This window comes from Antechinus flavipes, chromosome 2 (assembly GCF_016432865.1).
Source record: "Antechinus flavipes isolate AdamAnt ecotype Samford, QLD, Australia chromosome 2, AdamAnt_v2, whole genome shotgun sequence".
NCBI classification, from domain to species: domain Eukaryota; kingdom Metazoa; phylum Chordata; class Mammalia; order Dasyuromorphia; family Dasyuridae; genus Antechinus; species Antechinus flavipes.
Genome location: NC_067399.1, coordinates 236,994,961 through 237,020,651, shown reverse-complemented (window position 1 = coordinate 237,020,651; position 25,691 = coordinate 236,994,961). Strand labels below are relative to the sequence as shown.

Genomic DNA, 25,691 nt, shown 5'->3' with positions numbered 1-25,691 from the left:
CTTTCAAGCTTTAAAGACTTTATCCATGGCTGTTAAAACCAAGAGGATTCAAGTACATTTTAAAAAATGTATTACATTAAAATTTTGATTATATCTTAACAGATGGAATCTAGGCAGAATGAAAGAACAAACATGTATTTCAACAAATTCAACAAATACGTATTTGTTTTGAGTACATAGGGTTCAAAGCAAAGCCAGGGAATTTAAGTGGACAGAACAAACACAAACATTCTATTTAATGTGACTGCCTATGATCACACCTAAACAAACATGCCTAAACATACTATCATCATACCATGGCTTACCAGATAGCATTTCTGCAACATTCAAGGTGTGCAAATTCTGTAGTGTTGGTTGGGCTCAACCTACTACTATCCATTCTCCCAGCCTTGGATTACATTTGTTAGACAATGAACTGAATTTCCCTTTCAAAGGAAGTTGTGTTCTAAAGATATGAGAGGCTGGAATATGTAACATAGAACTAAGGTGCAGAAAGGTATAGTATTCACATTTAGAAATGAGCAAAATCAGAGTAACATTTGGGGTCTAAGGATGGATAACCTGGACATACAACTCTTTTCAGTGTTTTTTCCCACAACAACCCTATGACACAGGTATTGCAAATGTTATCACCTAAATGTTACAGATGAGGAAACTTAGTCACAGAGAGGTTAGATGATCTAATACTAAGACACCAAGGTTTAGGTGTTAAAATATTGCCTAATTCTATCCTTACAACACCTTGGGAGGTATGTGTTATTCTTGTTAATCTTTTAGTTTTATTTCATCTATAATTCCAATGTAATGAGAGGGGAGTTTGGGGAGGGGGAGAGGGAAAAAGAGAAGGAGAGAAGAAGAAAGAAAGAGACACTTAGAGAAAGGAGTGCTGTCATCTACACCAAAGAAAAAAAAGGAAAGAGAAATTCTACAAGCTAACCAATAAATCAAAACAAACAAACGATGAATGTTATCATTCCCATTTTACAGATGAGAAAACTGAGACTGAATGAAACTTAGAGACTTGTTCAGCTAGTAAGTGTTAAAGCCTGAGGTTGGCAAAGACTTCCTGACTTCAGATGCAATTATCTGTTATGCCACCTTGCTATCTAGTAGAATTTAAGTGCCTTGAGGGAAGATACTTTTTATATTGTTATCTTGTATTCCTAAAACTTAGTATTGTGCCTTGATTTTAGTAGTAGGAACTTAGTAAGCTCTTGTTGAATTTAGTTGAATTCTCTGTTTTTTTATCAAATCACTTTACTTCTCTGGGCCATAGTATTCTTATGTATAAAATGATGAAGTTGGATTCAATGACTTTTGAGGCCCCTTTTGATTCTAGATCTGCCATTCCACGATCTTGTATTTCAATATGAAAGAGATCTTATTAGTCTTTGAATACACTCCCTCATTTCACAGATGAGGAAACTGAGATCCAGTGCAATGAGATGACTTGCTGATAGTTGTAAACATAATAAGAAGCTGACCTGAATCTTTTCAAAAAAGAGTATTTTTTTCTAATATGTAAAGACTATTTTTAGCATTCATTTTTATAAATTTTGAGTTCCAATTTTTTTCCCTCCTTCCTTCCCCTCCTCTCTTCCTAAAACACTAAGCAATTTAATATAAGATATGTATGTACAATCATGTAAAACATATTTCCATATTAGTCAGTTATGAAAAAATGAAGGGAGAAAAAACATGAAAAAAGTAAAGTGAAAACAATATGCTTCAATATGCATTCAGCCTCCATCTATTCTTTCTCTGAAGGTGGACAGCATTTTCCCATCATTAGTCCTTTGTAATTGTCTTAGGACATTATATTGATAATAAGAGCTAAGTCATTCATAGTTGACAATCACACAATATTGCTGTTACTGTGTGTATATAATCTTTTCCTGGTTCTCTTCATTTCACGTTGCATCAGTTCCTACAAATCTTTCCAGGATTTTCTGAAATCTGTCTGTTCATTATATCTTATTCCACAATAGTATTCTATTACATTCATATATCACAGCTTGTTTAGTCATTCTCTAATTGATGGACATCCCTTCAATTTCAAATTTTTTACAACCACAAAAAGATATGCTATAAGTATTTTTGTATATATAGATCCTTTCCTCCTTTTTATAACTTCTTTAAGATGTAGATCTAGTCATGGTGGTGCTGGATCAAAGGATATGCACAGTTTGGTTCCCCTTTGGGCATAGTTCCAAATTGCTCTCCAGAATAGTTGGATGAATTCACATCTCTACCAACAATGCATTAATGGCCCATATTTTCCCACATTCTCACCAACATTTGTCATTTTCCTTTTCTGTCATATTTAGTCCATTCTTTTATGTGGGAGGTGGTATATCAAAGCTGTTTTAATTTACATTTTTCTGATCAAAAGTGATTTAGAGTACTTCTTCATTTAACTTAGATTGTTTTGATTTCTTCAACTGAAAACTGCTGTTCATATCCTTTCACCATTTATCAGTTGGGAAGTAACTTATGTTCTTATAAATTTGATTCAGTTCTTTATATATTTGAGAGATAATGCCTTTATCAGATATACTGATTGTAAAAATTCTTTCCCAGCTTTCTGCTTTTCTTCTAATCTTGGTTGCATTGGTTTTGTTTGTACAAAACCTTTTAAATTTAATATAATAAAAAGTATCTGTTTTATACTTTGTAATAGCCTGCATCTCTTGTTTGATAATGATTTTCATTCTTTCTTCATAGATCTGACAGATAGACTATTCCTTGTTCTCCTAATTTACTTATAGCATTTCCCCTTTATGTCTAAATCTTTAAACATGAGACTTCTGATACGGTATTCAGCACTCATTTTGCTATACCATGACACTTCCTATTGCTTTCATGTACTTAAAATAATAATAACTCCCATTTACATATTACTATAATGTTTGGAAAGTACTTTTCTTATCTTTTGGCTCTCAAATCAAGTGAGGTAGGTACTATTATTATCCCCATCTTACAGAAGTGAATATTGAGGCTTCATGAGCTTAAATGTCATCAAAAGAGTCAAACTCAGGTTTTTCTGACTTTAAGTTCACTACTCTATCAACTTTGTAGCTATAAAGCATTCTGTAACTCTGAACGTGAATAAATATACTTTCTACTTGTGTTTCTCTGAAAAGGAACAGATTAGTTTTATGCTAAGTATCTTTATGCAGAAATCTGCTACTCCAGATCTGAAACCAGGGTCTATTATTTGGTATTTGTTGTTTTCAATATAAATCATAAGTCTAAACATATGCGAGGTTGTTTGTCTTTCCCTTTTTTTACCCCCCCCCAAAGTAGATTTCATCAAAATCAGCCAACAAAAATAAATTGTATACGTATGTTCATTGTTTTCAGTGAAATGTAAACTGTGGTGCTGAAGAAATAGCTTTGAAGAGAATGCCCCATTAGTGTTCCCAACATCAGTGTTTAATTTGGGCAATGGACATTTGAATGAGTTACTAGGTATTTGCCAACATGGAAAGAGAGACCCAAGGCAAATTGTAGATTTAAGACTCTAAGGCTCATCTTATCAAGGAAACCAAACAGAATTCCTCCATGGCCAGTCAGAATGAAAATGCAAAGGTCTCATTCAGAAATATGTTTGAAAAGAAATGGCAGTAATCAAATTGATGTTGTCAGGTCTGAAGGGAGACCCTGTGACATGCTAATATACACACATGTTTGTTTAAGCTTGTATGTGTGGAATTTGTTCTAAAACAATGTTGCTCTGGTTGACCCTTGTGGGAGCCATGTGAGTATCTGAGAGTTTCTTCTAGGTCAGCACTTGCCCTTTACTAATTCCCCCAACTGATAATACTAAAAATTTCAGGACAGACTCATTTATCTACTCAGCCAAGATTTATGAGATTGGCTAAATCTTGGGAAGTAGGAGGGAGACATTTGGAGACTTGCCATTATTAAGGCTTTCCCATTTGGACCAAGCAGATATCATAATGATAAGTTTGAGGTTTGTCACAAATTGCCAACATGTAATTTTGTTGATTGGGGGACAGAGGAGTGAAGCAAAAGAGAAAACCAAACATTTAAATAGTTGTCTTTGGACAGAATTCAGGAATCTGGTTTTTCTTGTCACTGGTGGAAAGCTAATAAGATTGACAGTTGAGGAGATGGAGGAAGAGCCAGTGATTCCTTGGGGAAATAAAAGACCAGATATGATTATCTGTCTGTCTATTATCCATCTATCAAAGTTAAGATGAAATAGGAACCAATGTTTTGAATTGTTTATTGATTTGTCCAAGGTCACAACTGGCTAGTAGGCATAGCTTAGGTGATATAGCAGATAGAATGTTGGATTTAAATTTAGAATAGCTGTTTGAATTTTGCCTCAGACATTTCATTATTATGTGTTTGGCTGCTCTTCCTTATTGGTTTGTGGATACTGGAAGTTATCATTTGCTCAAGATAATAATCCTGTCAATGTTCATTCAACAAGTTTCTTGAGTAGGAAGAACTTGAGAGGAAGAGCTACAAAATAGAATATATGAACTAATAGAAGTACAATCCATGAAATAGTAGGTAACAAAATGAAAGATCACCTAAGGCAATACATATTCTTTGTAGCATGTGATATAGTTGAAAGATTGTAGGCTCTAGAATGAGAGGAACTGGGTTGGAATCCAAACACTTCCACTCATTATCTATGTGATCTTGAATAAGGCACTGTTTTCATTCTGGGCCTAAATTTCCTCAATATGTAAAATGACTTTGAAGGACCCATCCAACTGTAAAGCCATAATGAGGAAAGTCTGACTAAACTAATTTTTTTCTTTCTTTCTTTTTTTTAAATATAACTTTTTATTGAATCCATGCCAGGGTAATTTTTTTACAACATTATCCCTTGCACTCGCTTCTGTTCCGATTTTTCCTCTTCCTCACTCCACCCTCTCCCTTAGATGGCAAGCAGTCCTATATATGTTTAATATGTTGCAGTATATCCTAGATACATATATGTTTGCAGAACCGAACAGTTCTCTTGTTGCACAGGAAGAATTTGATTCAGAAGGTAAAAATAACCCGGGAAGAAAAACAAAAATGCAAATAGTTTACATTCATTTCCCAGTGTTCTTTCTTTGGGTGTAGCTGCTTCTGTCCATCATTTATCAATTGAAATGGAGTTAGGTCTCTTTGTCAAAGATATCCACTTCCATCAGAATACACATCCTCATACAGTATCCTTGTTGAAGTATATAATGATCTCCTGGTTCTGCTCATTTCACTTAGCATCAGTTCATGTAAGTCTCTCCAGACCTCTCTGTATTCATCCTGCTGGTCATTTCTTATAGAACAATAATATTCCATAACATTCATATACCACCATTTACCTAGCCATTCTCCAATTGATGGGCATCCATTCAATTTCCAGTTTCTAGCCACTACAAACAGAGCTGCCACAAACATTTTGGCACATACAGGTCCCTTTCCCTTCTTTAGTATTTCTTTGGGATATAAGCCCAGAAGTAATACTACTGGATCAAAGGGTATGCACAATTTGATAACTTTTTGGGCACAATTCCAGATTGTTCTCCAGAATGGTTAGATTCGTTCACAACTCCACCAACAATGCATCAGTGTCCCAGTTTTCCCGCATCCCCTCCAACATTCATCATTATTTTTTCCTGTCATTTTAGCCAATCTGACAGGTGTGTAGTGGTATCTCAGAGTTGTCTTAATTTGCATTTCTCTGATCAGTAGTGATTTGGAACACTCTTTCATATGAGAGGTAATAGTTTCAATTTCATCATCTGAAAATTGTCTGTTCATATCCTTTGACCATTTATCAATTGGAGAATGGCTTGATTTCTTATAAATTTGAGTCAATTCTCTATATATTTTGGAAATGAGGCCTTTATCAGAACCTTTAACTGTGGAGATGTTTTCCCAGTTTGTTGCTTCCCTTCTAATCTTGTTTGCATTATAAACTAATTTTTTTCCCTCACCACCAACTTTAAATCTTCTATATGCTTTAAAAGACTGAAAATGACCGTGCCATTATCTTCAAGGTAGAGAAAAGGCAAATTGAAACCCATATTCATAATAAACAAAAATGTAATTTGTGAATAGAAATGTTGCCAAGATTCTTTTGCAGAAACTATAAATACTGCATATTCAGATATAGTCATAAGAGTATGTAATAATGCTTATGTAATAGCAGCTTCAAAAGACTCTCCCCAGAAATAATAACTGTTACTGTATCTTCAAGAAGCATTAAAATTTTAAGTGACTAGCACTTTAATTGATATTTTGAAGAAACTGTTACTTGAAATGACAGAAGAAAGACTGAATTCAGTACTGAGAGTAAAGAGTAAGAAAACTGAACTTAATCTTTTATCTTTCAAAGAAACACGAATAGAATTTTCTTGAGAAAAGACTTAAATTGGTATACTGAAAGAACAGAAGGTGGGACTTTGTTTCCAGAATCAAGAAATTAGTAGTTAAAATTCCCGCTAAAAGTGACTTTAGCTGTGATTTTTTTCTCCTAGCAAATATATATATATATATATGTGTGTGTGTGTGTGTGTGTACACACACACACACGTATACATACATATATATAATATTTAACATATTTTATTTTTCCAGTTATCTCTAAAGATAGTTTTCAACATTCATTTTTGTAAGATTTTGAGTTCCTATTTCTTTTTCTCCCTCTTTCTCTTGCCTTCCTGCTTCCCAAGACAGTAAACAATTTGATATAGGTTATACATGTACAATTATTTTAAATGTATTTCCATATTAATCATGTTGTGAAAGAAAAATCAGAACAAAAGGGGAAAATTATAAAAGAGAAAAAATGAACCAAAAAAAGGGTGAAAATAGTTTGCATTGAAATGCATTCAGTATCCATAGTTCTCTCTCTAAATGTGGATGACATTTTCCATCCTAAGCCTATTGGAATTGTCTTGAATCACTATATTTCTGAGAAGAGCTAAATCTGTCAGAGTTGAGCATCACACAATCTCATAGGAGATATATTTAAATAATTGTTTACTTCTTTGTTACTTGTTTTATTACAATGTTAATAAATAGTTTAGCCACTAACTGATGTTTATGTAATTTGGGGTTTGAGAAAGAGATGATCAAATGCTTATGGAAAAGAAATTTATCCAAATTATTAAATAAATAATATTTAATAAAATGAATAGCGATATTGGAGTTAACTTTTTAATTAATGGGAAGAATGTTGCAGTTTTTTATTAGCTGGGAATTATCAGAACATGCCTTCTTGATATGTAAGAAGTTGGAATGAGAATGAATAAAGAAACTAGGATATTAGCAAAGAGATAGAAGGTGGGGTGGCCACTTACCTAGGCTATATGCAACTATGGTTGGTCTCCCCACTATCTGTATTAAAGGTAAATGTTTCTCATTTTCAACCCTCAATGAGTTTCATCTGTTTCTTCTTTTATGAAGTAAAGGTTTGGAACTAGAGTAACTATCATTCATATTTTTGTATCATTTTAAGGCTTACAAAGAAGTTTCCTTAGAATAATGCATGGGGCAAATTGTATACACATTTATTTAACGAGAAGACTAAGATTGAGTGACTTTAGGTCAAGTATATATTGCTTCTGTTTACAAATCTATTGTTATTTTTCACTACAGAGTATTTGCTGCTCATTGACTCTTAAAGGTATCTATGAAAAAAAATCAAATTTAATGACTTTTTTCATGTTAATGTCATAAAATGCCAAATCTGAAAGAGACCTAAAAATATAGAATGTCAATATAGGAGAGACCTTGGAGATCATCTCATCTAACAGTCTCATTTTATCAATTAATAAATGATTCATTCACCAAGCATTCACTGTGTGTCATGTACTCTTGTTAGAGACTGGAAATAAAAAGACAAAAATGAGAGTTACTGTCTTCAAGAAGCATATATTCTCTTGGAAGGGACAACTACATATACAGGCATATACAAAATATATACAAGGTGTTTTAGTGGTGGAGTTCTAGTAGATAAGAGGGTCAGGGAGACTTAAAATGTAAAAAGTGGCACTTAAGGTAATTCTTAAAAGAAACTAGATATTTCAAGGGTAAAAGTGAGGGGAGAATGAATACTAAGCTTGAGGTATGGTCTGTGAAAAGACACAGAGAGGAATCGAGAAAATAAATCCTGTGTATAAAGAATAGTAAGAAGGTTTCTAGAGTCAGGAAGCTTTATCAATTTACTATGCTGACTCGTTGAAGTTTATTGAGTATGGAAGTGCCATGATCAAAACTATTTCAGGATCATACATTTATGCCTATGAGGAACTTTAGAAGTCACTGAGTTCAACCTTCTTATTTTATGTATGAGGAAACTGAAGTGAACTTGACTTGGGTCATGTCACTAGTAGGTATCAGAGGTCGCATGTGAAATATAGTTCTTTCAGGAACTCAATTCATCATTCCGCTATATCAGGCAATCTCTGATGAAATGACTCTGCTAGTTGTAATGCAAGGGCGAATAAATTGAGAAAACAGAATTGAGCCAGAAAATTTAAGAGTCATTTCAATAATTTAGGTTAGAGGTAATAAAGATGTGAACTAGCATGGGTAGCAGTGTGGATGAAAAGAAGGGGCCACATATGAGAGATGTTATAAAGGTAGAAAGGACAAGATTTGAGAACTGATTTGATATGTGGGATGAGTATAAGTGAGAAGTCAAAGATGTCAATGAAGCTGTGAATCCAAGTAACTGGGAGGGCATTAGTGCCCTTGACAAGTAATAGAAAGGTTTGGAAATGGACTGAGTATTGACTGTAGAGAATGAGTTTTGATTTGGACATGATGAATTTGGGTTGCCTGCAGGATCTCCAGAAGGAAATGTCCAAAAGGTGATGGAAACTGAAAGCCAAAAAGTAGTACAGTGTAAAGAGGTTGAGCATTTTGCCTAGGGTCACAAAGTGTCAGAAATAAGATCTGAACTCGTCTACCTCACTTCAGATTCAGCACTGCCCATTTCACCAGGCTGAGTCACTGGCATTTATTTGGAAGGTTGACTAAGGAACAGATTTGAGCTAGGGAAAATAATTAAGAACCTACTGAAATAGTCCAGGTTAGAGGTGGTGAAGGCATGAACTAGGGTTGTAGAAATGTGGATGGAAGAGGGAATATTGTAAAAAGTGAAATGGCTAAGATGTTAGACTTGAAGTGTCAGGAAGTCCTGAGTTTATGTCCTGCCCAAGACATTTACTGGCTGTGTGACACTGAGCCAGTCACTTAACTTTGCCATCTTCAATTGCCTGAACTGTAAAATGGAGTTAATAATACCTGCTTCATAGGGATATTGTGGGAATCAAATCAAATAATATCTGCAAAGTACTTTACAAAATTTAAACTTGTTTATAAATATATTGTTATTATTGTTGTTATCATTACTATGAGAATAGAAAAGATACCATTTGACAGCTGCTGAAATAGAATGAGGAGTTGAGGGATATGCCAAGTTTGAACACCTGGGAAGGATAATTGTGACAGTAATAGTAAAATTTTGAAGGAAATAGGTTTTGGGGGAAAGAGACTGATTTGTGTTTTGCACATGTTCAGTTTGAGATATCTATGAGGCATCTAGTTGGAAATGTCTAAAAAGCAATTTGTGATGGAAAGTGTAAACTACAAAGTAGAAAACCACTCTTGTTAAGTCAAGAGCCTTAGATTTCTCTATAATAGCCATGTGGTTCTGGGAAAGTAGTTCACTTCCCTTTCTGAGGTGATCTGTTTTCTCATTTCTAAAATAGAATGGTTGGACTAGATGACCTCTAAGATCATTTCTAATTCTAAGATATCACACTCTATTTTATATTAGAAAGGACTTGCTCAAAGTCACCCAGCTAATTGAGGGGTAGAACTAGGACTAGAAATATGGTCTAAATAGTGTTTTTCCCTGAAACCATATCTGTTAACTTCTATTTTTCCAGGTTTCCTCTGCTTTTCCATAGTCAAATATTGAATATTCTCTCTTATGTCTGCAGGTTTCTGATAAGCCACCTACAAAACAACTTCCGTGCCCTTGAAAATTTCTAGGATCACAGAATTAATTTAACTCATTCATTTTATAGGAAACTGTGATTCATTGAGGGGAAGTGACTTACCCAGGGTCAAACAATTAGTAACTAATGACTGACTTGGGGCTAGAACCCAGATTTGCAAACTGCTAATTAATCCTGGTCTTTTTCTACCCTATCATGCTACCTCTGCCTCTAAGAGTTACATTTAGTTCAGGTACTCAGAGAGCAAAGTATATCCCAAATTTTTTGTGTATATAAGAGAAAGAAATAATAGAGACTGCATGTTTACAGTAGCACTTTCCTGTTTTGCTATTCATGTATAGGATGTCTGCTTATCTCTGAGTTGACTTACTATATATATAGGGCTACTCCAGTTGGCTCAAAGAGGCTTTATCTAGGAAATGGGACTTTCATTGTATGGGGCATACAGTATTCTAGGGGAAAAAAGGCTGGGGGTGGGGTGGGGTGGTCAGTTATTACTATGTGTTACCTTGTACCTGATCATATTTCGAAGGCGACTTTAGATGCAGAGGCCTAATGGAGAGGGGAATTCATTTCTTGAAGCATAAGGCCCTTGAATCAACAGGGTCCAACTTCTCAAAAGTAAATGAGAGCTTTGTTTCTCACTGGCTCCATCTTTTAGCTGAATCAGAAAGCTGAGATACAGGGAGGTTCAGGCAAGGGAACAAAAGGAGACATAAGACTAATAATGCATGAATTGGATCTCAATTCAGAGAACCAGGTTATATTTTCAGTAACTGCCCAAACAATGTGGTAAGGGCATGGGAAAAGCAACAACATTAAAACCCAAAATATTTGGACTTGGTGAGGGGAAGCAGAAAAAAAAGAATAAGCCAGTTTAAATTGAGGCCCTAAGACATGTGAGAGGTGCAAAGGGGCTTGAAATTTGGAAGAAAAAAGGGAAACGGGGAAGGAAAAGGTATAAAAATATGATTCAGATGGGAGTAGAAACAGTTAAGGTTGAAGAAAGAGGAGTAAGGGAAAAGTAGAAAGGGGATAAGACTGGGGAACTGAGGAAAGTCTTAAGGAGAAAGAAGGGCACAAAGAGGATAAAGAAAGGAAGAAGAGTAAGGGAAGCTGAGAGATATAAGGAAGAAGAAGACATGGGAGAGAGAAAGGAAAAGGGGATGGACAAAGAAAATGATAAGACTACGAAAGAAAGAAGAAGGCTTAGGAGATGGATGAGTGAGGGAGAAGAGTGGATTTGGAGTGGGGCTAAGGAAAGGAAAGAGGGATAAGGAGGGGAAGACTGCATAAGTCTGTTTGTGATTAACTTGCAGCCCGGTGCAGAATCGAGTAAACAGAAAGTTACAAGTTCCCCCCTCTGAGGCAAAGCAGAAATCAGATGCTCTGTGATTAATAGCGGAGGGTTCAGGACATGACCACAAACTCTGCGTGTACTTTAAATTAGTTGAATTTTCCCAATCCTTTTGCCAGAATGAGGGGTGGAGGGTGGGAGGTGAGGGTAAGGGGGGTGGAGGATGGGAAGTGAGAGGAGTGGGGGGGCCTGCCTGGCGGGGAGCAGCGTGGAATTCTCCCTGGCAGAGGCTGCTCGGGACATTGACAGGGCAGGCAGGCAGCAGCATCCAGAGAGAGAGAGAGAGAGAGAGAGAGAGAGAGAGAGAGAGAGAGAGAGAGAGAGAGAGAAGAAAGGAGAGAGAGAGAGGAGAAAGGAGAGAGGAGAGGAGAAGAGAGGAGGAGGAGGAGGAGGAGAAGGAGAACAGAGAGAGAGAGAGAGACAGAGAGAGAGAACGAGAACATAGAAGCGAGAGGACAGAGAGGAGAGAGAGTCACCACGGAGAGCGAGCCCCGCTTCCTGGAACCCCAAGCTTCGCGCTGACTGCACCCAGCCACCCGCACAGATAAGACAGCTCGCTACCGCTATCAGCCCCTTGCAGTGCTCTAACTTCTCCGAGATCCCAGAGAAGACTTTGTGGTAGAGTGCAGGCGGACGTGGGGGAGAGAGAGAGAGAGAAACACTGAGACCTTGCTTCCCTGTGACCAAGAAGACCCAACAACCCACCCTAGAAGGACTTGGGATTTTTAAACCATTTTTTTTTTTTTTTTAACCGTCATCACCAATCCCCAGGAGCCCTGTAAAGATGAAAGTTGACACCTAATTGCAAGAATAAGGTGAAAATAAGAAGAAAAAAGAAATTGACATTTTCCTGAAAGACCAGACTTGCTCAATGGTGAATATGTTTTTGTTTATGTATCAATGCATGTTAATATCATAGGAGGGGGAAGATAATTATAGAGCGATCTCTAGATGGGACCAGGATTAGACCTAGAACACGTTCTGTTCTCTGATGGTGAAAGGCCCTAGTTAGGGCCATAGGTGGCAAGGGAGCATCGAAAGGAGAGAAGGTAAGCGTTATCTCTTAAGGGGTGAGCACTTAAACGGAAAACAGAGAAACGAACCTTCTTCTGACTTTTGCTTTTGCAGAGGATGTTTCAATAGGAGGGGGAAGGGACTGTATCTATTAGGGGTAGAGACTGTTGGAATTTGCTGTTGAGTTGGGGGAGGCTTTTAAGGGGAAAGGGGAGGAGGCAGGGTGGGTGAGAGGAGTGGCACATGCCTCTACTGAATTTTGTTCCAATTCAGTTTAGTACATTCAAGAATCTGTTTTGAATCATCTTGCTCCTCAATGATCCTGTGGACAAAGCAGAATTGTAAAATGTGTAAGGTGATTTCCGAATCTTGATCTTTCTGGAGACCATGCATTAACCTAAATGGTAAACTGCTTGCATAGCCCTGCATATGTTGTCGGTAGTTCCAAAGAAAGAAGAATAGTATTTTAGGAACATAGAAGTAGAACTAAAAGAACCCAAGAGATCATATGATCCAGCTCTCTCACTTTACAGAGGAGGAAACTGAGGTTCTGAGAAGGCATTTCATTGAAGAGCAGTATGGCAGAGTGGGAGAAACTTGGGCTAGGAGTTAGGAGACCTAGGTTTACTACATTGTCACTTTAAACTGGACTGAAAGGAAAGATCTCTGAAGTAACTTCTCTATTTAATGATCTCCAATGAACTTCTAAGGCAAGGCCATGACTATCTGTAAGGAATAGGAACTGTTAAACAGAAGAGGAGAAGAAATGGGATCCTAGAATTTTAGAGTTGGAGGGGATCTTAGACTTCTAGTTTGTTTCTTGCTCTTGTTCTATAGATGAGAGAAACCAAAGTTCAGAAAGCTTAAATCAATAATTGGGTAAGTCTGAGTCTCTGTCCAAAGCTCTTGGGAGAGTTTCCTGACCCTATTCTTATCCTTTCCACTGATATTTATTGGGTGCCTACTGTGGGCATGGCACAGTGCAGATATAAGTTATTTCCCTTCTCCTGCCTTATCCAAGTGGCAGCCCAAAGGCCTATTTATTTTTTGGAGAAGTCCCTTTCTGCTTATGACGGTCAGGTTCAAATTGATATGGTCTTTAGGAATTAGAGATCATCAACAAAACACCTTTCAGAGAGGCATTATGAACTAGTAAACAAAGTTGTTTGAAAGCCCAGGTCTCAGAATGATCAAGAAGCTATAGTATATATTGTTTTCCAGCATTCTATCAATTGGAATCCAGCACTATGGTAAAAGGGAAAGGAGTGAAGATCTAGGTTGAGTTCCAACTTCACTACTTACTAGCATTAAAGTTATAGGCAAGTAATTTTAACTTCTGAGCCTAGATTTTGTTTCTCCTATTGTAAAGTGTAAATTATAACACTGCATTACTCTCAAAGTATCATAGGGCTGTTAGAGGAAGAGAAATTTTTCTAAGAGCATTATTGGAATGCAGTAGTATAATTTCAAGAACATTGACAAGTGGGTACTAATTTCAAAGTACGGAAAATGTAACATCAGTCCTGCCCACTGAAAAGTTTAAAAGTCCCTATTTTTTTTTCTTAATTTCTGGTACTTCTTCAACCCTGTGCTGATATAAAGTTCTTTATTTGAGCCAATCTGTGGGCTAATTTAATGCTAATTATTCTGTGAATTCTCTCCCTGTATGATGGAAAAATGATTCCAGAAAGACCAATGTAAAGACCATGCATCTGGATGAAGGGACAGTATTAGAGGTTAGATGGGTCACCTTGAGCATAGCAACATAGTCTGCCCATCACTCTTTCCTTTTGGTCCTTCCCACTCTCCATTCTACATTTGTAATCCCCCAAAGCCACAACATTTACTTGAGAAATGAGAACATGTGTGAGAATTGACTAAGAATTCACAAACTATCAAATCAGTCTTTTAACAATTATGAAGCACCCACAATGTGTGGTACACTGTGCTAAGTGCTGTCCAGTTGGAGGTCCCTAATGGATGTTCCCTAAGTGGTAAGAGTGGCTTCAAGTAGTGATTAAATGGATAGGTTTCCAGAGTGTCTTCTGAACCTGAATGTCATGTCAATAGAAACTGCTGTGAGCTGTGCACAGTCTCTGTAATGGTATCTGAACTTGACCAAAGGCAGATAAAGTATCCCAAGGGAAGTGCATGTATTTCCCCCTTGTGTGTGTGTAGCTTGCCATAAGAATCAATATATTAGTATAGGACACTTACAGAGGTAAATTTTAGCTCAATGTGTTAAAAAAATCTCAACTTCCTAGCAATTAGAGCTGTCTAAAAATGGACCAAATTGCTTTGAAGTATAGTAAGTTCCCCATCATTGGAGATCTTAAACTAGAGGCTGGATAACCATTTATTATAGTCCTACAGACGTAAAGTTGGATTAGATGACCCTTGAACTCCCATCCAACTCTGATAGCTAAGCTAGAACTATTCATTAGGTTTCCTGATTACTAGACCAATATTTTCTTCTGGTCTGTAAGAAAGAGTATATTACTAAGAGCCATTCTGCCATATTCCAAATATACATTATACATATACCTAACACATTCTGAAGCAGGAAGGAACCAAAGCATGAAACTATATCCCCTGTCATCATGATGCAGCTGTTTCAGGGGTGGAGTCTTGCTTCTGCTTACCAACTATACAAGAAGAATGCATACTTTAAAGCACTAAAAACTAGAAGTAGTTTAGGTGTTGAACTGAAGCCTTTCTCATACAAAAAAAGGGCGGGGGGACAGTTTTAAAGAAGCAGCACTATACTGGAAAGAACTGAGGTAGGAACTGGGGAAAATGAAGTTCTAAATGAAAATCTTTCTCTTACCATATAAGGTCTGTGTGAGTGCTTGCAAAGTCATAGAATCACAGATTGAAGTTGGAAGGGACCCTTAAGGGCCATTTAATCCAATCCCTTCATTTTACGGTCACACAGGTAGTAGGTAGAACCTATTATGGGTCAAGCTTCCTTAAGGAATCTAATCTCCTTAAACTCTGAAATTCAGTTGTCTTGGTAAAATGGGAATGGGACCATATGTACTTTGATACTATAGGGAGGATGTTCTAGAAAGAACTCTCATTCTTGTCATGACTATGCAAAGCTTTCTTTGGCTTCTCCTGTGTGAGATTGCCCATAATACACATCTACACATAAACATGTCTGGAATACCTAATCCAAAGGGTAATTCCCAGGGATAAGAAAAAAATTATACTTCTAGAAAAAAAAATTCCATTTCTGTTGCCAATTAGTTCAGCTTTAGCACAGTGATCTCAACACCAACATGTCATCAACAGAATTGTGAATTTTGTTGATTATCTCAAGGATAAAAATCTTAAGGAAAAAACCCACATAATTTATCTTTTCTCTCCTCCCTCTTCTTTCCCTCATCCCTTACCCTTTGGACATGCTTGTTAGTGATGAAAGAGTCCTGTGGATCATTTTGTTTGCCTTGTCATTACTCCAGGAAATGCTATAAAAATTATCTGGAAGGCCTGCTCACCGTAATTGACTGTGGAGAGAAGTTGGCTACTGCAGAATGCTCCATCTCAAAATCTGTTTTGAGCACAAGCTCCAGTCCAGTGGTTTCCTAATTATACCTGCTGCCCAGGACAGGAAAAGGGAGAAGAAAGCTAAAGGATTGTAGGAACCTTTCTGGTTTCACTGTAAAACAATGAGAGACCCCTAAATTGGGCTCCAGGAGATCTGGGTTCAAGTCTGATCTCCCCTATTAATTGACTGTATGACTTTGGGTCAGCCATTTAGCTTTTTTTAAATCTTTTTCTTATCTCTAAAAAGATGATGGACAAAGTTTTCCGTAAGATTTTTTCAACGCTAATGTTCTAATGATGCTTTCCAGGTCTGACTTTCCACATTTTAGGGTCCCTTCCAATTTTAACATTATCTGTTCTAGTGTCCATGATGGCTTTGAAGTCTATAGTCACAAAATCACAAAGTTTGAGAGTTGCATGAGACTTCAGTGGCCCTTTAGTCCAACCCATATGAAAAGAATATATAATATAACATACATAATAATTGATTATTCAACCACTGCTTAATGACCTTCAAGGAGGAAGAACCCATCCTTTTTCAAGGCACTTTGTCCTACTTTTAGGCAATTCTAATTGTTAATATGTTTTAAAATTCTAGAAATTAACTGTAGATAAACTTTATTAATGAATGCCTACCTTTTAAAAAATTTATTTTATTTGAAAAAACAGTAAGAAAAAAAAGAAAATCAGAAAAGGAATACAAAACAAAATAAAGCAAAACAAAAAGAACATTGTCATGTGCCCAGCAGAACATCAGGGAAGATTCAAAATATTTAACAATAAATTATCAGATCAAGAAAGTATATGTATGTATTAGTAGAAGAAATTATATTCATGAGTATCTATTTTTTCTTTACTTCCTTGTATATTGTTCTTTGGTTCTCTGCTGCTCACCTTAATTACTTTATTCTTTTTTCCTCCTTTCATCCCCCCCATCTCTCCCACGCAAGCTATAGTTAAGAAAGGATATATTTATATGTACATATGTAGATATATATATACACATACACCTATTCACAAACACACATATTCAATTTATGAAACATCTACTTGGGTATGTAAGAATTGTGTGAACATTCTGGTATGGATGACCGTGTATTTAAAATCAGCCGGAGCCAGGAATTCAGGTTAGGGGAAAATATTCTATCTTTATTCTTTGTGGAGGGGAAGAAGGATTGAGATCGCAATGTGAGCGATCACATACACATACATGTCTTTCCTGTGCTTACTGACTAAATTCTACTCCATAACTTGTCTTGCTGTTACTTAACCTCCCCCTACCCACAGATCCCTCCCTTGTTTTCTTCCCTTACCCTTTGCTTCCTCTTCTGCTCATCCCTTCCTCCTTATTTTTATAGAGATTTTAGAGGGTGCTATTTCCTTCCCCCATATGTGTGTAGTGTTGCCTATTGAACCCATTCCCAATGTGAATAGTTTTTCAGAACTACAAGCTCTCTTCATCCCTCTAATGCCTCTGCATCTATTTTTTCTCTGCACCTCATTTGTATGACATGATTATTATTTTTACCTTAACTCTGCCAATTTTTCTTTTGAGCTACCTTATTGTCTATGGGAATCTTAAACATATAGTGTATATTTCCCATGTAAAAAAACATAAACAATTGGTCCATGTTTAAAGTTTGTCCATGTTGAGTTCCTTAAAATTGACCTTTGATATTGGTTCTTATATGTTAAATTTTCTGTTAACTTCCAGTTTAGTTGATAGAAAGTCCTGAAAATGTGCCAAGTTTTTTGAATGTCCATTTTTTTTTTTATTCACAGTTATAGATAATTTTGCTGGATATGCTATTTTCTTTAACACAGATCTAGTTCTTTTGATTGTCTGTAGATATGATTCCAGGACCTGCAGTCTTATATTGTAGCTGCTGATAAGTCTTGTACAATTCTAATTGTAACTCTAGTATATTTGAATTGTATTTTTCTTGTTTCTCGCAAAATTTTCTCTTTGATTTGGGTTGTTGTTGTTGGTGGTGTTGTTTTTTCCTATTTCTACTTTCCCCTCATGTTCTATCATTCCAGGACAATTTCTTGGATTATTTCCTGCATTATTGTGTCAAGGTTCTCTTTTCAATGATAACTTTATGGTAGTTCAATTATTTTTATATTTTCTCTTCTTGATCTGTTGTACAGATTTACCATTTTTCTTATATTTCACATTCTGTTCTGTTTTCTCTCTCTCTCTCTCTTTTTTTTCTGAGGCAATTGAGGTTTAGTGACTTGTTTAGGTCACACAGCTAGGAAGTATTAAGTCTCTGAGGTCAGATTTGAACTCAGGTTCTCCTGACTTCAGGGCTAGCATTCCATCCACTGTGCAATCTAGCTGCCCCTATTTTTTCATTCTTTATAATCTGTTTTGTTATTTCTTGGTCTCTCATAGCTTCACTGGCTTCCTCTTTGCAAATTCTAATTTTCAAAGAATTATTTTCGTCTTTGAAACTCTGTCCCTCCTTTTTAAATCGGTTAACTTTTTTTTTTTTTTTTCATAATCTTCTTGTTTTTCTTGGATAGTTTTTATTTACTTACTTTTTTTTTTTTTTTTTTTTTTTTTAGTTTTTCTTCAGTGCCTTTCATTTGATTTTTAAATTTCTTTTTTGAGTTCTATAAACTCTCTCTGGTCAGGGAGTCATTTCAGGTTACTTTTTGGAGTAGAAGCTTTTTTTTTTTTTTTTTTTTTTTTTACTGAAGAGTCATCTTCTGAATGAATCCTGGTCTTCCCTGTTCTCCTAATATGTTTCAATGATGGGGTTCTTCTTTGCTGGTTCTTTTTTTTTTTTTTTTTTTAATGAGAGGTAGGTATTAATGTAAATATTTCTAATCCTAGGGTGGGGTAACAGTGCTCAAGCTTCCCTTCAGCTCTCCACTCTGACCAGGAACTCCAAACCAACAGCTCTATCTTCCCCAAAAATGTCCACAGTCAGCTGTGTCCCTGCCCTGTTGTTTCTGCACTCACCAAGCCTGGTTCCTTCTTGCCCAGGGCCTCTTCTTAGCCTCACAGCTGGGCCTGGCATTCCCAGTCAGCCAAGGTTCATTTGGTCTTCTAGGACTCAAACCCATACTGTACAAAGTTTGAGATTGAAAGTCTTTGTAGTTACTACTGAGGCTCCAACCACACCCAGATAGCTCGAGGAGTCCCCATTTGATGTTTCTTTGGACCTAGCCTGGAGATGTTTGCACTTCAGATAGGTTAATCCCCAGGCTGGGGTCTTTCTTCAGATTTTTGTGAGTTATATAAAAAGGATCCCTGTTCTGCCCCAAGTCTTCTTGATTTTTCATCAATCTGTGTTTGCCCTGAGGCACAAATTTATACTATTTGTGGGGGAAATTGGGAGAGTTGAAATTTATCAACCTATTTCCCCATCTTCCCAGAATCCTCTGAATCCCTAACCTTAAAAAAAATCTATTAAGATAGAAATGGTGAGGTCTGGTTGCCTCTCAGATAGGTGATATATTTGTTTGTATGTTTTAATACTCATTTTATATTTTTCAAAATACATGCAATGATAATTTTCAATATTCACCTTGTAAAATCTTGTGTTCCAAATTTTTCTCCCCCCCCTTTCTTCCCCCTTCCCTAGACAGCAAGTAATCCAATATAAATTAAACATGTGCGATTCTTCTGAACATATTTCCCTGTTTTGTAAGGGAAATTTTATCATGTTTTGTAAGAAAGATCAGATCAAAAGGAGAAAAAATGAGAAAAAAACCAAGCAAACAAATAATAACAAAAAACAACAAAAAGGTGAAAATACCATGCTGTGATCCATATTCAGTCTCCATATGGATGAATGTGGATGACATTCTATCATAAGTCTATTTGAATTGCCTTTAATCTCCTCATTGTTGAAAAGAGGCACATCTATCAGAGTTGACCATTATATAATCTTGCTGTTGCTATATACAATGTTCTCTTGGTTCTGTTCACTTTACTTAGCATCAGTTCATGTAAGTCTTTCCAGGCTTTTCTGAAATCATCCTGCTTATCAGTTCTTACAGAACAATTATATTCTATCACATTCATATACCATAACTTATTTAGCCATTCCCCAACTGATGGGCATCCACTCACTTTCTAGTTTCTTGCCAGTAAAAAAGAGCTACTACAAACATTTTTGCACATGTGGGTCCTTTTCCCTTTTTTATAATCTCTTTGGGATACAGACCCAATAGAGACACTGCTGATCAAAGGGTATGCACAGTTTTATAGCCCTTGGAACATAGTTCCAAATTGCTCTCTGGAATAGCTGTATTATTCTAGGTAATATATTTGTATCCATATCTGAAGATTGGTAGGTCCTTAGATCACCTTGCTCAGAGGTGTAATCCAACGGGCTTTTGGATTCTTTTGGTGGGAAGAGGAATACTTTCTTTTGTGCTTCTTTGAATTCCAGATTCAACTATCTTTTTTTTTTTTTCACATATTTAGATATACAATTTATTTATTTTATTTTTTAAAATAACTTTTTATTGACAGAACCCATGCCAGGGTAATTTTTTATAGCATTATCCCTTGCAAATCACTTCTGTTCCAATTTTTCCCCTCCTTCCCTCCACCAGATGGCAAGCAGTCCTTTACATGTTAAATAGGTTACAGTATATCCTAGATACAATATATGTGTGCAGAACCGAACAGTTGTTTTGTTGCACAGGGAGAATTGGATTCAGAAGGTATAAATAACCCGGGAAGAAAAACAAAAATGCAAGCAGTTTATATTCATTTCCAGTGTTCTTTTTTTGGATGTAGCTGCTTCTGTCCATCCTTGATCAATTCAGATTCAACTATCTTTGTGTGTTGTTGTTGAAAGATTGCTGGATTTAGAGTTATGAGATCTATACAAATCCTGGTTTATGACATTTAAAAGTCATTTAACTTCTCTGACCTTTAGTTATCTTATATGTAAATTGGAGACAGAATAATTTGCTCTATCTCCCTCATGGTGCTGTGAGGAAAGTGCTTTGTGTATCCTGAATAGCCATAGAAATGCGAGAGACTAGACCAGTTATTCCTGTGTTCTAAGGAACTCTCAGATGGGAAATCCCTCTACCAGTGCAGATTGACATGTTCTCCACCTGTTATAGGCTTGAAAAGGCACCTTAGATCAGAAGTGTCAAACTCTATTTCTATTTGAGTTGGCCTAGAATCCTGAGTGATTAAGTCATTAGCCAGTATGTCAGAGACAGGACTAGAACTCAGGTCTTGCCAGCTTCTTAATCACTAGGTCCTGCAGCCTCTTTGTCATAATGATGATGATGTTGTGACTATTACTACTGCAACTGCTACTGGTACTACTATGACTATTGCTACTATTTCATTGAATGCTAAGCATTTTGAAAGTCCCCCTCCTTTCCAACTCCTCCCCTTCCTCTCTCTCTCTCTCTCTCTCTCTCTCTCTCTCTCTCTCTCTCTCTCTCTCTCTCTCTGTCTCTCTCTCTCTCTCTCTCTCTCTCCCCTCTCCCCCCCCCCCCCCCACTAACTTCTACTGAATTCCCATCCTTCATCCTGGTTATTCAGGCAGCAATCATGTTCAATGCTTTGTGACTCCATGGACCATACAAGCCAATACTGTCCATGGGATTTTCTTGTCAATGTGCTTTGGTTTTCCTTCTCCAAAATTATTGACATTTTAAATTTTTATGTGATATTTATTTTAAACATCTTTCCCACCTTTTTTTCATCAAGTTTTCCCTTTTAATGTCATTAAAAAGAAAGAAAATAAAAAGAATGCAACAACAGTAAATATCATCTAAGTCTGACACTATTTGTAATGTTCCACATCCATTGCCCTTCACTTTTTAAAAGGAGACATGAAGGGTACTTTCTTTTTAATATAGTACTTTATTCACAACAGTCCTATGAAGTCAGTGGTACAAGTAGCATTAGCTAGTTTTTTCTTTTTCTTTTTTTAATTAGAGCTTTTTATTTTCAAAATATATACATGGATAGTTTTCCACATTCACTCTTACTAAACCTTGTGTTCCAATTTTTCTCCCTTCCTTCCTCCCACCCCCTCCCCTAGAAGACAAGTAATCCAATATATGTTAAACACGTTCAATTCTTCTATACATATTTACACACATCATGCTGCACAAGAAAAATCAGATAAAAAAAATTAAAAAATAAGGAAACAAAATGCAAGCTAACTACAGCAAAAAGAGTGAAAATGCTGTGTAATGATCCACATTCAGTTCCCACAATCCTCCCTGGGAGCAGATGGCTCTCTTCAGCACAAACTGGAACTGGCCTGAATCATCTCATTGTTAACAAGAGCCATGTCCATCAGAATTGATCATTGTATAATCTTGCTGTTGCTATATACAATGTTCTGGTTATGCTCATTTCATTCAGCATCAGTTCATGTAAGTCTCTCTAGGCCTGTCGGAAATCATCCTGCTCATTGTTTCTTACAGAACAATAATATTCCACAATATTCATATACTATAACTTATTCAGCCATTCACCAACTGATGGGCATCCACTCAGTTTCCAGTTTCTTGCCACTACAAAAAGGGCTGCCACAAACATGTTTGCACATGTGAGTTCTTTTCCCTCCTTTATGATTTCTTTGGGTACAGACCCAGTAGGGAAACTGCTGGATCAAAGGGTATGCACAGTTTGATAGTCCTTGGGGCATAGTTGCAAATTGCTCTCCAGAATGGTTGGATTTGTTCACAATTCCACCAACAATGTATCAGTGTCCCAGTTTTCCTCACATCCCCACCAACATTTGTCATTGTTTTTTCCTGTCATCTTAGACAATCTAAGAGTTGTGTAGTGGTATCTCAGAGTTGTCTTAATTTGAATTTCTCTGATCAACAGTGATTTAGAGCATCTTTTCATATGACTAGAAATGATTTTAATTTCATTATCTGAAAATTGCCTTTTCATATCCTTTCATAACCTCATTTTCTAATGAGGAAATTGAGGCACAAAGAAGCCAAAGTATCTTGTTGAGGATTTTACAGTGACAGAATCCAAGCTAAAACTGGGGTCTCCTAAGTCAGAGGTCTTTTTCTGCAATACCAAGGCTCTTTTTCAAGTCATTTTCACAAAAACTATGATCAGAATTGCTCAAGAGCAGGCAAATATTAGTAGGCAAATCCATGTAGTAAACTCTAACAATTGTTGCCCTGCTCACCTTCTGGTGAGTAAGCAAGTTAACTATGGTTTAGTGAGGCAAAGGTTGCGGATAACCTCGGATTACATAGTGGGTTTATTGAAAATTGACTGTACTTTGGATCCTGGTAAATGATAAGACAAGTATCTAGGCTTCCAAGATAATATTCTTTTCCCAGCATACACCCACAGATGTGTTTCGCTCAAAGAGCATCTGAATTTTGCAGCATTGTTAAAAAGTTACTATCTTCATAGTGGCAAATTTGAAATTGTGCTCATACTTTGAGGGCTGAATCATTCTCCTTGCACATCCCTCACATATGTGGTTAGCTGACTTGCATGTGTTTCTGTGTATTCATATGCGTGTGCATGTGTGAGTGTACGTTGGTAGTTGTATATTTCACTCCCTACATCTGCTAGCATTTTAGGAATCTTTACTTGAGAGAACACATTGGAAAAATACTCTACTGAGATGTGATTTATTCACCACCAAGAGACCATTAAATCCTTAAAAACTTTTTCCCCTTGAAAAATGATTCACTCAGTTAAGTCATTAAAAGCTGGTAAAAACCATTTCAGTTAAGCTGTTTCTGTGGAGGAAGAAGATGCCAATAACTTCATGGAACTGATTCAGAACTTGACATTAAAGGAAAAGAGGTCATCTTTGATAATTTATAATAGTGCACATTTTAATGGTGCTGCGTTACAGACATGGAAATAGCTTGCTTTCTCCCATGGATAAGGTCCAATCCAATCTAATCCAACAAATATTACTTTTTTATTTGTTCTCTTTTTCTATAATATTTTTATTGTGAACATAAATATAGAAGGACATAAAAAAGAGGTTTCTATGTGAAACTGGGTCTCCATTTCATATCATTTACTTTTAAAAGTTGAATATATTAAATTCTTCATATTACTTTCAAAGCTATCCTACTTTTCTGTTTTTCTGATATTGTTTTTGTTTTTTCCATGCATTTAAAAAATTCATAATCCAATGCCCCCTTGTTTTCTTTCTCTCTCTTACTGTGTATCTTTCAAATTTGATTTTCTTTACAATACTGCTTTCTTTTTATAAATGGTTCTGATTTGGTTCACTTCACTCTGGGTCAGTTCTAAAGATTCCGTACAATCATCTTTTTTGTCATTTTTTTAATGGTACAATAATAGAGGTAATCTGAGGTACCTTACCCCTTGGATTCTAATTTTTCTTTTCCCCTCTTTAAATCCTTCTTGAAAATTCAGAGGTTTGTTTTGCTTGCAGCTGTTCTCTCTGAATAACCATCCTTCCTCTTAACTTTTCCACTCAGCTCTGATCTTTTTATGTTGCTTAAATTTTTTTTTTATTAAAGCTTTTGATTTCCAAAACATTCATGGATTATTTTCAATATTCCTCTTTGCAAAACTTTGTGTTCCTAATTTTTTTGCCTCCCTTTCCTCCACTCATTCTCCTAGATGGCAAGCAATTCAAAATATGTTAAATATGTGCAATTTTTCTATACACATTATTGTGCTGCATAAGAAATATCAGATCAAAAAGAAAAAAATAAGAAAGAAAACAAAATGCAAGCAAACAACAACAAAAAAGTGAAAATACTATGATATAGGCTACACAGTCACCCCAGTCCTCTCTAGGTGCAAATGGCTCTCTCTTCATCATAAGATCATTGGAACTGGCCTGAATCACCTTAATGTTGAAAAGAGCCTGTCCAGCAGAATTGATCATCATATAATCTTCTTGTTGTCATGTACAATGATCTCTTGGTTCTGCTCACTTCACTTAGCATCAGTTCATGTAAGTCTCTCCAGATAAGAAGGTTTACCACTCTTTTTTAAGCTCTTTATTTTTCCAATTCTTTCCTTGAAAGATTTTTTGGAAAATAAAAAATCTTGCTTCATTTTTTCCTAGGTATTTATGTAGTCCTTGTGAGAAATCCATTTTTTCCTTTGAGTCTCAGTTTACATTTGTATAATTAACATATTATTTGTATACTATTAATTATATTTATTATTATAATATTTATATTATTTAAAATTTTATACTAGTCAGTGTTTTCTTCTGTTTTCTCATCTCTCCAGTTTTAGTTCTGGAATTGAAGCTTTGTGCTAGAGCTGTGCTCTGGCCACTGATGCACTCTTAGCTGGAGTGGTTAGCTTTACTTGGTGCTACCCAGGGTGCCCTAAATTCTTGTGCTGAATTCCATCTCCTGGAGTTTGGTTTTCTAGGATCTTTGAGGTTCAGAATATTGGATTTCACAAATTTTTTTTTTTTTTGTGTGTGTGTGTCTCAGGAGAGAGTGTTAAGGATCTTAGAACTCTGAATCTAAGCTATTCATGTTTGAATATTGTGATCTGGTACCATCACACTAATATATTGATTGGTACTGCCCTGGTGATTGGCTGCAGTTGCTCCTTAGGGTTTTCAAATTCTTTTATTGGGGGGAGGGGAGGTTTTCTATGTTCAAGCTTTCTTGGGGGATCCTTCAGCACTTGCAGCCCTTGGACACAACCTTGCAGGTCACACATATCCTGTCTCTGTTCACACTGGTACTTGTTTTGCTTGAGAAGCTGCCATGCCTATTACCCATGGACTTCTGGTTGACTTTTTGTATAGTTCTGGGGTGGAAAAGGCTGG

General features: G+C 36.3%; 1 protein-coding gene and 1 long non-coding RNA gene across 4 annotated transcripts in view; both read left to right on the top strand.

Annotated features, from left to right (window-relative positions):
* Positions 1–25,691, top strand: part of LOC127548918 (uncharacterized) — a 444,700-nt gene that overhangs the window by 281,103 nt on the left and 137,906 nt on the right. The window lies entirely within an intron of this gene.
* RIPOR3 (RIPOR family member 3) overlaps positions 11,718–25,691 on the top strand; it is a 108,418-nt gene continuing 94,444 nt past the window's right edge. For 2 of the 3 annotated variants that reach the window (XM_051976587.1, XM_051976583.1), the window contains exon 1: positions 11,718–12,235. The gene's annotated coding sequence lies outside the window, so the exon portion shown is untranslated. The remainder of the gene's footprint in view (positions 12,236–25,691) is intronic. The other variant, XM_051976588.1, reaches the window with a different exon arrangement.